General features: G+C 36.9%; 1 pseudogene; it reads left to right on the forward strand.

The window, feature by feature from the left end:
* LOC118619251 overlaps positions 1–8,903 on the forward strand; it is a 9,380-nt pseudogene extending 477 nt beyond the window's left edge.
* The last annotated feature ends 1,669 nt before the right edge of the window (positions 8,904–10,572 follow it).

Consider the following 10,572-nt stretch of genomic DNA (forward strand, 5'->3'; position numbering starts at 1 on the left):
ATTTCTTTAAATACGTTAAGTTCAATATCAAATGACTTGGGAGGGGCACTGATTTTGTCTCTAAGCATGAACTCCAAAATCCATCCATGAACCTGAAGCCACCATCTTAAGAATGAGTTAAAAGCATCAAAAGCATCAACTTTGTAAATACTTGAATGTCATTGTTCATGATGGAGTAGTAACACATAAAGGAAAATGTGGAAGGAATTTTGCTAAAGACAAGACAAGTATTTCCTCAGGACTCATGTCTGGAAGACCAAGACAAATGCACCCATCCCACATTTTGGAGGTAGACAAAACTCCCACAGATCCCATCGTCCCTTACCATTATATTCCATGTCAATTAATCAATTATGTGGAATTAGTGAGCACTTGGCTTTCATTAAGCACTGCTAGGTAGACTCACAATTAATTCCAATGCTTCATAAATAAACAGACATAGAAAATATACAAACTACCCAACTTGTATGATGAAGGCAACACAGATGCTCAAGAGGGAAAATTGAGTTTTGTCTTTCATTTACCAACACAAGAGAACATAATTAGCAACTGTGAATGTGTAAACATGCCTACTTAGTAAACATTTTTCTTGATCAATAAAATTTATTTTGGGGATAGTGCACCACTATACGCTCAGTTACTATCTACCAACTTTTAGATGTATTGTTCCTATTCTTAAATCAAAATGTCATTCAGTCAATAATTTATTAAACACCATCATCCATCAGATTGTGCTACCCACTAACACTAAGTAATCTATGCAACCTTTCAGAAATAAGGAGAAAAGACAAGTATGTAAGGCTTATAAGTTTTAGGTATTATGTACAGATAACCTAAATAATAGTATAAAGTTTAAAATGAGACAGATCCTCTCCTCTATTACTCAATCCCTTCATTAAGAACTTAAGCACCTATATAATTAAACTTTTCGTTTCTTATTAATGCATGATTTATTTAACTTTCAGCTTTTTTCTTAGACTGATTCCATAGCATCCACTTTTAAGATATTTTGCACTTTTTCGATAATCTTTTATTGATGAAACAAACAGAATACCAGGAACTGAGGACCTCATTTGAAAAAGATTAACTTTATATTTCAACTGCTAATTCCAACAATAAAGATATTTCTAAAGGAGGGATTAATGTTAAAGGAATTCTGTGTCTACGAAACCTGACCTCAAAGGAATTAATTACTTATAAGATACCAGTTCAAGTAAGTCTTCAATTCAAAATGTCAGTTGCAAAACATAAATCTCTTTGATAAGTTTTAAGTCATAGGGTCAAAGTTACAATCTACACTCTAAACAAATTACAAAGAAAATACTCTGTTCATGATTTTATATAAATATCCTTATCATACATTTTACTTTCTTTTACCCATTTATAGTGTGTAACAATTTTTTGTAACATTTTCAGATTTTCTAAGATGTATCTTTTTTAAAGTATTGCAAGTTTACCTCAAATCTAAGTGTAGTGTCTGCCTGATTAATATACAGATAACTTCCCAGAGTTTTCTTTTATGGAGGATCAGTTAGAAAGAACTTTAAAGCCATATGAAAGGGCAAGTTCCATCAAAAGCCATCTATCTGAGTCTTGTGTGTGTATGTGTGTGTAAAATATAAATAAATGTGTTTTATATATGTATAAAGTATAAAATATGTGTATATGTTATGTAGACACACATACTAATATAGTAACCTTAAAGTTAGAACAATGTATAAGGGGCTTTTAAATGAACATTTGTTGACAGATGTTTATCAATGTTTGTGCAAAATGTCAGTGACGCTTATTGGAAGGCATTGTTTTCTAGCACAGAGAAGCTGTTATCTGTTCCCAGTTGCTTTACTTGTCCATTGTGTAATCCTCAATAAGTTATTTGGTATCCATCCCCCATACCCATAACCATCCCCCACTTCTTTTCTTAATCTGTGAAATGGGTAGTAATAGTTGACTGCAAAAGTGTTTAAGAACTTCATATGGAAAAGTCTGTACTAAATATATGAATATAGCAAATGTATTTTGCCATTATGAATAATAAATCATGTTCTCAATGTTTTTGTCACTGTCTTAACTGGATACTTTTTTCTTTCATAAAATTTGAGCCAGTAATTCTCTTTTTATAATTTCTGATATATATGCATAAGTATTTTTCTATTTTGTGGTGAGATATATTAAGAAATGTTTTTAAATGCACAGTATATATCATCATATTATACTACAATAATACAATTCAATGAGATTTTAAAAATTTAATTGCAACATGTATAGAAAGAAACATTGAAAGCTTAGTGTTTGTCACTGTCATCTTTCTGGGGCTTTTATAACCATCCTAAAGGTCCTTTTGAGTCACTGAAGCAATAAAAAAGGGGGAAAATTCATTCTTCATTATAGAAGTAGTGAAAGAAAATAGAGATCTTACACTAGAATAATATTTGCAAGTGACAATAGGTACTTTTGAAGTACCTACTTATAAAAGATGAAAATTCATCTTTAGAAAATAAATCACAATATATTAGAAAAAACAGATGGTATTCATTTGAGAATTCTAAAGAATTTAGGATATAGGTAAGTGACCTACTAACAACAACAAAAAAAATGAGCATGCACCATTAAAAGACACCTTGAAGGAAAAAAGCAGTTGATAAAAATTGAATCCATCTTTTGAAGTGTTGCTAATAATTTTATTTGTAGAACATATTGGCATGAACTAAGAATAATCACTGTAATCAGAACTACAAAATTTGTAGATGATGAAATAAAGAGGGAGTAATTACATTACCTAAGATGGGAAACGGTTTCTCCCATTTTGAAAAATTTATAATAAACAAAAATTTTGTTATATGTATTTAAACAATGATGCTATGGATGAATACTTTTAAAGTTTGACATATTACACACAAGTAAATTAATTTTATACATTTAAAATAAATATGCAATTTGTTTTGTATCTCAAAATTTTATGTTTACCTTTTTGTAAAAATAAGCACAAATAGATTTTTTTGATTGGCATAATTTAACATAATTATTAAAATACTAGAATATCTAGTTAACACTACAGTTCACAAAAAAAACAAACAACAAAATATTGTCCATTAAAGTCTGAAGATAATTAAAAGAAACCCTTTAACAACAACTGGTAAGTACAGTTAATACAAAGGATAAAATTTTAATATTAAAATTAGATGCTATATGTAGCAAAGGAAAGCTGTAACCATCTGTCAGCTATTTAGGAGTTAATTTTTTTAATTTTGTAGACTCCTCTCTGCTATGATATAGTAATGGCAGAAGAAATAGATGAATAAAATTCCTCTTGATTAAAAGAAATAATGATCTATATCATGTCTTCATTGCTTCTTATTTTCAGAGAACTCATTTGCTCTCTAATAATTTTTGAGACTTTTTGGTCTTTAGACTTCTGTGAAAATACAACCAAGGTTCTTGTAAAGCTGGAGTTTCAGAAAAGGTGAGATGCTCATATTATGCACTTTTATGTTATAGTGACAGAGATATATTGTACCCTAGAGGCATGGTACAAAAATAAGGAATTTTTCGGTGTAGGGATTTTTCTCATGTGTTTGGAAATTGTTCAGAGTTAAACAGAGTAAACTATTTGCCATCCTACAGGTTGTATTGTAGGAATAACACTTTTCAAATAATTAGAACACCAGAAATTTACTTAGCTGTGAGAATTTAACCTATCATTAATGATTCAGAAGGTACTTCATACATTTTTGGTACCTTTGAATTCATATGAACTTTCATTACCACTATATTAAGACATGCAGAGACATCAAATAGTAGAGACTGATGAAGTCTATCAACTAAGTGTAGTTAGTAACTGTGTACAGACATTTATTTTCTCCTTACAGTGCCAGTGTTACTATTTTCAATTTTGATACCTTCATCCTCTTAAAGATAAAGTTTCCAAATTCAAAAGTAAGCAAATTTATTTGTATATAAGTTTTTCAAACATCTATGTTTTCCTGGTTTTACTTGTAAGACTTTATGAGGTCCTCCCAGTGTTCATTTGCTAATTTCCAAAGAAATTCATCAGGTTGGTCAAAATATGGATGGAGAAGTAAGTGGATACTGATATAAAACAGAGAAAGATCGATTATTCTTAGTCTCACCTTTGACACCAGATAGACACATGCCACTGAGGTTATTTGACCCTCAACACTGGACCCTCGTAGGCTCAATACACAATAGGTGGGGGTCGATATTCATTTAAAGAAAAACTACCTTTCTATCAGTTTTTAATCTTTTTATATACAGTCCTTTGGACCTTATTCATAGTTTGTCCCCTTTTGAAAAAAAAGAAAAGAAAAAAAAGATGATCTTATTTCCTTTGGCCAATGAGTTCCGAAACCCACATTTGTTCTTCTTGACTGATATTATCAGGTCAGGGCAAACCCTAGAAACCAGATATTTACAAAATATATCCGTTTCTATTTCATATCACTTTTCCTATACCATTCAAATTTCACACTATTTGGATAGTTCTTTCTTAGGTTATCTATATAGTATTATTCATTGAGGGTGTTTAAATGCCTCTTCTTTATGCTGCATGTGAAAATTTTGCCGTTTTTGTTTTGTTTTCATATCCTGCCCTTGTCTAAGGTATTGCATTTTCTTTTTCTTTCCAAGGAAACTGACCCCCTCCCACTATCATTCAAAGTGAGGAAGATGAAACCTAAAATGTTTTCCCCAATCTTCTTCTGCCCTCTTCTTTATTTTTTATTAGAATTGTAACATAAAAATGTCACTCTGAAGAAAAGCCTTGGGTCCATCATTCCCAGTTCCCCTTCTCTGGGAAGAGAATGCATTCTTTTTTAATCATGTTGGCCTTGCTTTTCCATAAAGCAATAAAAAAAAAAAAAACAGTCTCCACAGAGGTTGCCAGTTATAACATGTGTAAAAATGGTTTTAAAAACGATGATGCAGAATCAGTTCCACAAGGACCCTACCAAACCCCATGTTCCCCAAGTTTTTATTTTTATTCCTCTAGTCTCTCTTCTTAATTTTGTCTTGCATGATTCTTTCTTCCAAACATACCTTCGGATTTTAAATGGGCCTCCTTCTCTAATTTCTCATTTTTTTCTTCTTTCTTACCAGCATGCTTCTGCACTGATTTTCTATTGACTCTTCACTCTGTCTACAAATACTCATGTAGTTGGACATTGGCATCTGTCTTCTCCCCTGATGCATCAGCTGTCTATGAACCAAATTCTGTGAGATTATTTTCTTTCTTATTCCTTGAAACTCTACCTATCTCCCTCCTCGTGAATGTCACTAAGTACCTTTCCCCTTTGTCCTGTGTATTACAGGCTCTGTGTGATGTCATCTATTGATGCATACTACCTGCACTCTGAAAATGTGAATTCTGGTAGAAGCTCTTACAGGGCGTAACTTGTTGGCCAATGGGGCTCAAATTTCTCTCATTCTTCTCTGTTCACTCTTTAAAAAAAAATTTTTTTTTCTTAATCGATTTTAGAAAGAGAGGAAGGGAGAGGGAGAAAGAGAGAGAAACATCCATGAGAGAGAACATCGATTGGCCGCCTCCTGCATTCCCCCCCATTGAAGATTTGGCCCACAACCTGGGCATGTGCCCTGACTGGGAATCAAACCAGCAACCTCTTGGGACATGGGTCCATGCCTAACCACTGAGCCACACTGGACAGGCATTCTCTGTTTATTCTTAAGAAGTGTTATCAGTAACCCGTTTTGCATGAACACCATTAAAGTTCTCCTTTTTTTCTAAAAGCCTTCCTTGATTCTCTCCCCCTTTTTTTCTGCTTTCTACCCTCACTGGGCTCCCCACCATCAGCTGCCATGAGCCTCAGTGCCCAGAGATCATGAGTGCTTATTGTGGTTCCCTGGGCACCTTCTAGGATGGCTCCCAATGCCCCTGCCTCCTGTTATTCATGCTGCTGTCCCCCCAACCCGAGTGAGGGCTGCACCTAGCACACTGCTGCAAACAGATAGAATATGGCGGCAGCGGTGGGATGCTGCTTCTGAGTTTACATGACACAAGTTCCTGTCTTTTTCTGGCTTTTCCTGCCTGCTCACTTTAAGAGGAGCCACCTGTCATACTGCTGGCTGCTATAGGCAGAGGCCCACATAACAAGGAAATGGGGAGGCCTCTACCCATAGTCAGCAAGAAACTGGGGTCCTCAGTCCAACAGCCTACAATAAACTGAACCCCAACAACAACCACGTGAATGAGGTTGGAAATGGCTCCGTCTCCAGGGAAGCCCTCAGAAGAGATGGCCCAGCCCCGCTGACCTCACTGCGACCTTGTGAGAAACACGGAGTCAGAAGACCCAGCTGAACTGCTCCCAAAATCCTGACCCACAATGTGTGAGATAGCAAATGTTTGTTATTTTGTCACTTCGTTTTGGGGTCATTTATTACACATCAATAGATAACTAATGTTAGAAATTGAATCTACATATCGGACACCTCGCATTAACCTATGTAAGCAGTGATAGTGTTCTAATGGAAGAGTCAGCTCCAGTTCCCCAGGACCTAGCATAAAGCCTGAACCATAATTTTGGCTAAAAAGATATTTATTGCGTGAATGATCTAATGAGCACTTTCCCATTCCCTAAAACTTCTTTAATCACCACTGCCAATGAGCTGGTGTATCAACTGAGTTTGATCCGAGTTTGTTCAGTCTTTTATAACAGAACACTATGGACTAGGTGACTCGTAAAGAACAGAATTTATTTCTCACAGTTTTGGAGGCTGGAAGTTCAAGATCAAGGCAGTGGCAGATTTGGAGTCTGGTGAGACAGTTCATATGGTCATCATCTTGCTGTGTCCTTACATGGCAGAAGGGGCAAAATACTCTCTGGGGCCTCTTTTATAAAGGCACAAGTCCCATTCACAGGAGATCTACTGTTAGGACCTAATCACCTCCCACAGGGCCTACTTCCAAATACCATTACACTAGGCATTAGGATCTAACGTACAAATTTGGGGAGGGCACAAGCATTCAGTCTGCAGGAGGTTTGTTGGTAACTGATTCAGGAAAGCAATCTATTGAAAGGGTAACAGGTAGCTCACAGAATCGAGAAAGGTTGAGAAGGATGTTCAGAGAAGGTGCAAGCACCAAGAGTGGCTAAATCTGTCAGGGCTCCATCAGGGGCACGGATCAGGACATCATGTTGCAGGACATGTGGGCACTGCTAGACTTTGCATTCCATTGCTGCCACAGTGCATGATCTCTAGCCATTCTGGAGTTTTGCATCCTTCCCCAAAGACCTCCAGTTCAGAATGGAGTCATCAGTCAGCTGAGTGAGGGTCCTGTGCCTGTGCCCCTGCCAGGGTACGGAGGCAAGGACTGCCTGCCCACCTTTGGGTGGGTTGAGGTGAGTTCCTACCTCCCTCCGAAATCACCCAATGGTACTTCCCCAAAGAGGAAAGGAATCAAATGCTGGGGGGCCAAAGTGACAAATGGTAATAGCCATGACACTGTAAATGAATTCTTTCAAAATTCAATAGGAACCCACCCATTAGAGTAGCAGTTCATTCCTCAGAAAGAGCTCCAGTTGTCTACTTTAGGTAATTTTGTTGTGTTTTTTTTAAAACTTTCTCACCAAATAGGTTCCTTTTTTTTTTTTTCTTTCTTTAGAGTGGAAGGGAGAGAGAGAGAGAGAGAAACATCAACGTGAAAGGGACACATCGAGTGGCTGCCTCCCGTATGACCCAACCAGGACCGGGGACAAACTGCAACCAAGGTACAAGCCCTTAGTGGGAACCGAACCCGGGCCTCTTTGGACCGCAGGCCTACACTCTAACTGCTGAGCCAAACCAGCCAGGGCTAGATTCCTTTTTTAGCACAAGCGCTTTAAAATAATTCATGAACATTAACCACTATTCTTTACCTACCACCCACTTGCCATCTATTATAGTCCATTTTCTACTCAGGTGTGTGAAGAAGTAAAAGAGCATGTTTATATGTTTTCTTTACTCAGGTATGAAAAGGCCTAAAGAAATAAACGTCTAAAGAAATAAACTTACAAAGCACCCGGTGCTGAGCCTGGTACCCACTATAAAGTCAATGAATGGCATTTCCCTTCTCACCACATGTTTTCCACATGTAATTTGAGTTTTTCTCCTGTAAAGTTTCATAATGGTACCCTTCACTGTGGAACTAATTATTATTATAAATAATAATCTCCTCTGCTCTTACCTATATTTGTTAATTATTTCTTTTCAGCCCCAACAGAAACTCACCCACTAATCCTAATCCTCATAATCTGGATATTTTTCTTTTTGGCATCACTTGTGATTTTGCTGGGCCTTACTTTTCCCTGTTTGCAAATTTCTGCAACCTTCTGGTGGAGATGGAAAGTCCCACTAACAGCCCCCTTTGCTTGTTCTGGATTTTTCTTGCCCTCCTTCCTCTACCCACATCTTTGCTTGTGTTCGAATGTCTTTATCTTTCAAGTTGCTGGCTTTCTCTATGTGTCTTTCCCTCTTCACATTCTCTCTTTCGGCCTTCTTCATTCTTTATGCCGAACTACTTTATAAGTTCTTTCTCTGCTTGTTGAATGCAGATCTGGTACCTCTTTTGTGAAGAAGCAGCTGAGGAGACTCTGGTGCTCACCGTGGCCAAGGAAAACCCAAGGAAGGAGTCAAGACTGAGAACAATGATCATATGCATCTGAGGTGGTGGGGCAGGATGGTTCTGAGGTGCAGTACAAGAAGAAGAGTCACACTCACTTAGGAAACTAATGAAAGTCTATTATGAATGACAGGGTTTGTCCATTGACAAACAGATGAGATTCTGAATTGACAGGCAGCCAATCAACAAAATGGACACACCTGCACAATTGGACATGGAGGATGAAGATATAACTGGTGTGTTCCAGCAGCAGACAGAAGGTGTCCACTAAACAGGGAGCCTGCTGCTTTATTCCAGAACTCTGTTTGTCCAGACCAAGAGGACATTCTTAATTAGAAAAGTGCAGTTTTGTTCCACCGCATCCTGACTCCTGCAGTGTAGTTTTCTCTATTATATTTCCCCCTTCCCCATTTCTTTATTGCGCATAAAGTAACTGATGTATGTGCACAGCCATTTGTATTTTTTAAACTAAATGGTCAATGATATGTTTTGATTGACATCCAATGGAGATGGGATGGGGAAAAACACTGGTTCTGTGAAAGCACCCCCTTTTCCCATCAGCGGCATGCTCATTCAGCTCCTATATCCCAGTAAGTTATTTTGCTCACACTGTTTAACCAAAAAAGAACAGCATAAAAAATCCTTGCATACCTTATTTGATTGGAGAATTTTAATGTCTTTCATTTATCATTGTAAAACCAAAGACAATTTTATAACTTTGTTGTACGTAGCTGTTACAGGTAGGGCAATCTGTCTGTAAGTAGGGGTAAATTACTCTAAAAGAAATGAATCCTAGATAGTTTTCCCTTCAAGTCAAGCCTCTTGTTGTTTAAATAAACTTCTTGTTTGAAATAAAATGAAATAAAAGTTCTGTGTGTCTTCTCATATTCAACCTCATATTTGCACCTCTATCTTAATGGAAGAACTCTCTCTAAGACTGTTTCTCTCTTTTTCTGCCTATTTTGCTTCAGATGAACTATCATTTTTAACCATGCATCATTCATTCAACTTACATTTATTACATATTTATTCTCTGACTAGAACTGCATGAGGTGCTAAGGAGACCAAGAAGAATAAACTGGAATTCTGCCTTCAGGAGCTTAAGAGTCAGCAAAGAAGGACAACTTCTTTTAAAAAATATAAGCACAATCCTAAGAGGATAATCAAAAGGCTCGAGAGCACATCAGATGGAGAAGTGGATTCTGTTTGAGAAGATTGAAGTAGGCTTCACAGAAGAGGTGACATTCAACCCGGGTCTTGATGGATGAATAGGGTTTCCAGACAGAGTAGGGAGAGCTATTTCAGGCACACAGCCGAGTCAAGTCGTGGGTGTTTGAGTTGTTCAAAAGAGGAGGAGAGTCTGAAATCCAGCTGGTGTTCAGGTTGTTTCCTGGTGCAGGTCTGTTAGCTCAGAAGAAGAAACACAGCAGCATCACTAATGGCACTAAAGTGTGTGATTTCTAAGAAGGAAATGCCAGGCAGCTTATCATTTTTGCCCTTTTGCTTCTATTCTCTACATGTGGAACCCTATTTGTGAACCTTCCCAAATTCAAATTCTTCCTAGATCAGTATGCACAGTAGACAAGTCGCCAGGTCCAGAATCTGCAGTGTTTCCAGGCAAATGGGTTATTTAATTCTTTTCTTTCTCATATTTATAATATGTTTTTAGTACACATAATGGTAATCTATCTCTTTAGCTATATTTTTAGCTACTGTTTCCAAATAAATGTTTATTGCCTTTGACTTAATTAAAGCTACTAGCACAAAGTTCAGTTACAAATTTTATCTTTTTTTTTTTCCTTCTTTACCTATTTACCTACTTTCTATGCTGTTCTTCCAAAAGAAGCTTTTGGAAAAGTGGCTCATTTCTAACACACACACACACACACACACACACACACACACAGAGAGAGAGAGAGAGAGAAAGAGAGAGAGAGAGA

The sequence above is a fragment of the Molossus molossus genome, unplaced genomic scaffold (assembly GCF_014108415.1).
Source record: "Molossus molossus isolate mMolMol1 unplaced genomic scaffold, mMolMol1.p scaffold_m16_p_6, whole genome shotgun sequence".
NCBI classification, from domain to species: domain Eukaryota; kingdom Metazoa; phylum Chordata; class Mammalia; order Chiroptera; family Molossidae; genus Molossus; species Molossus molossus.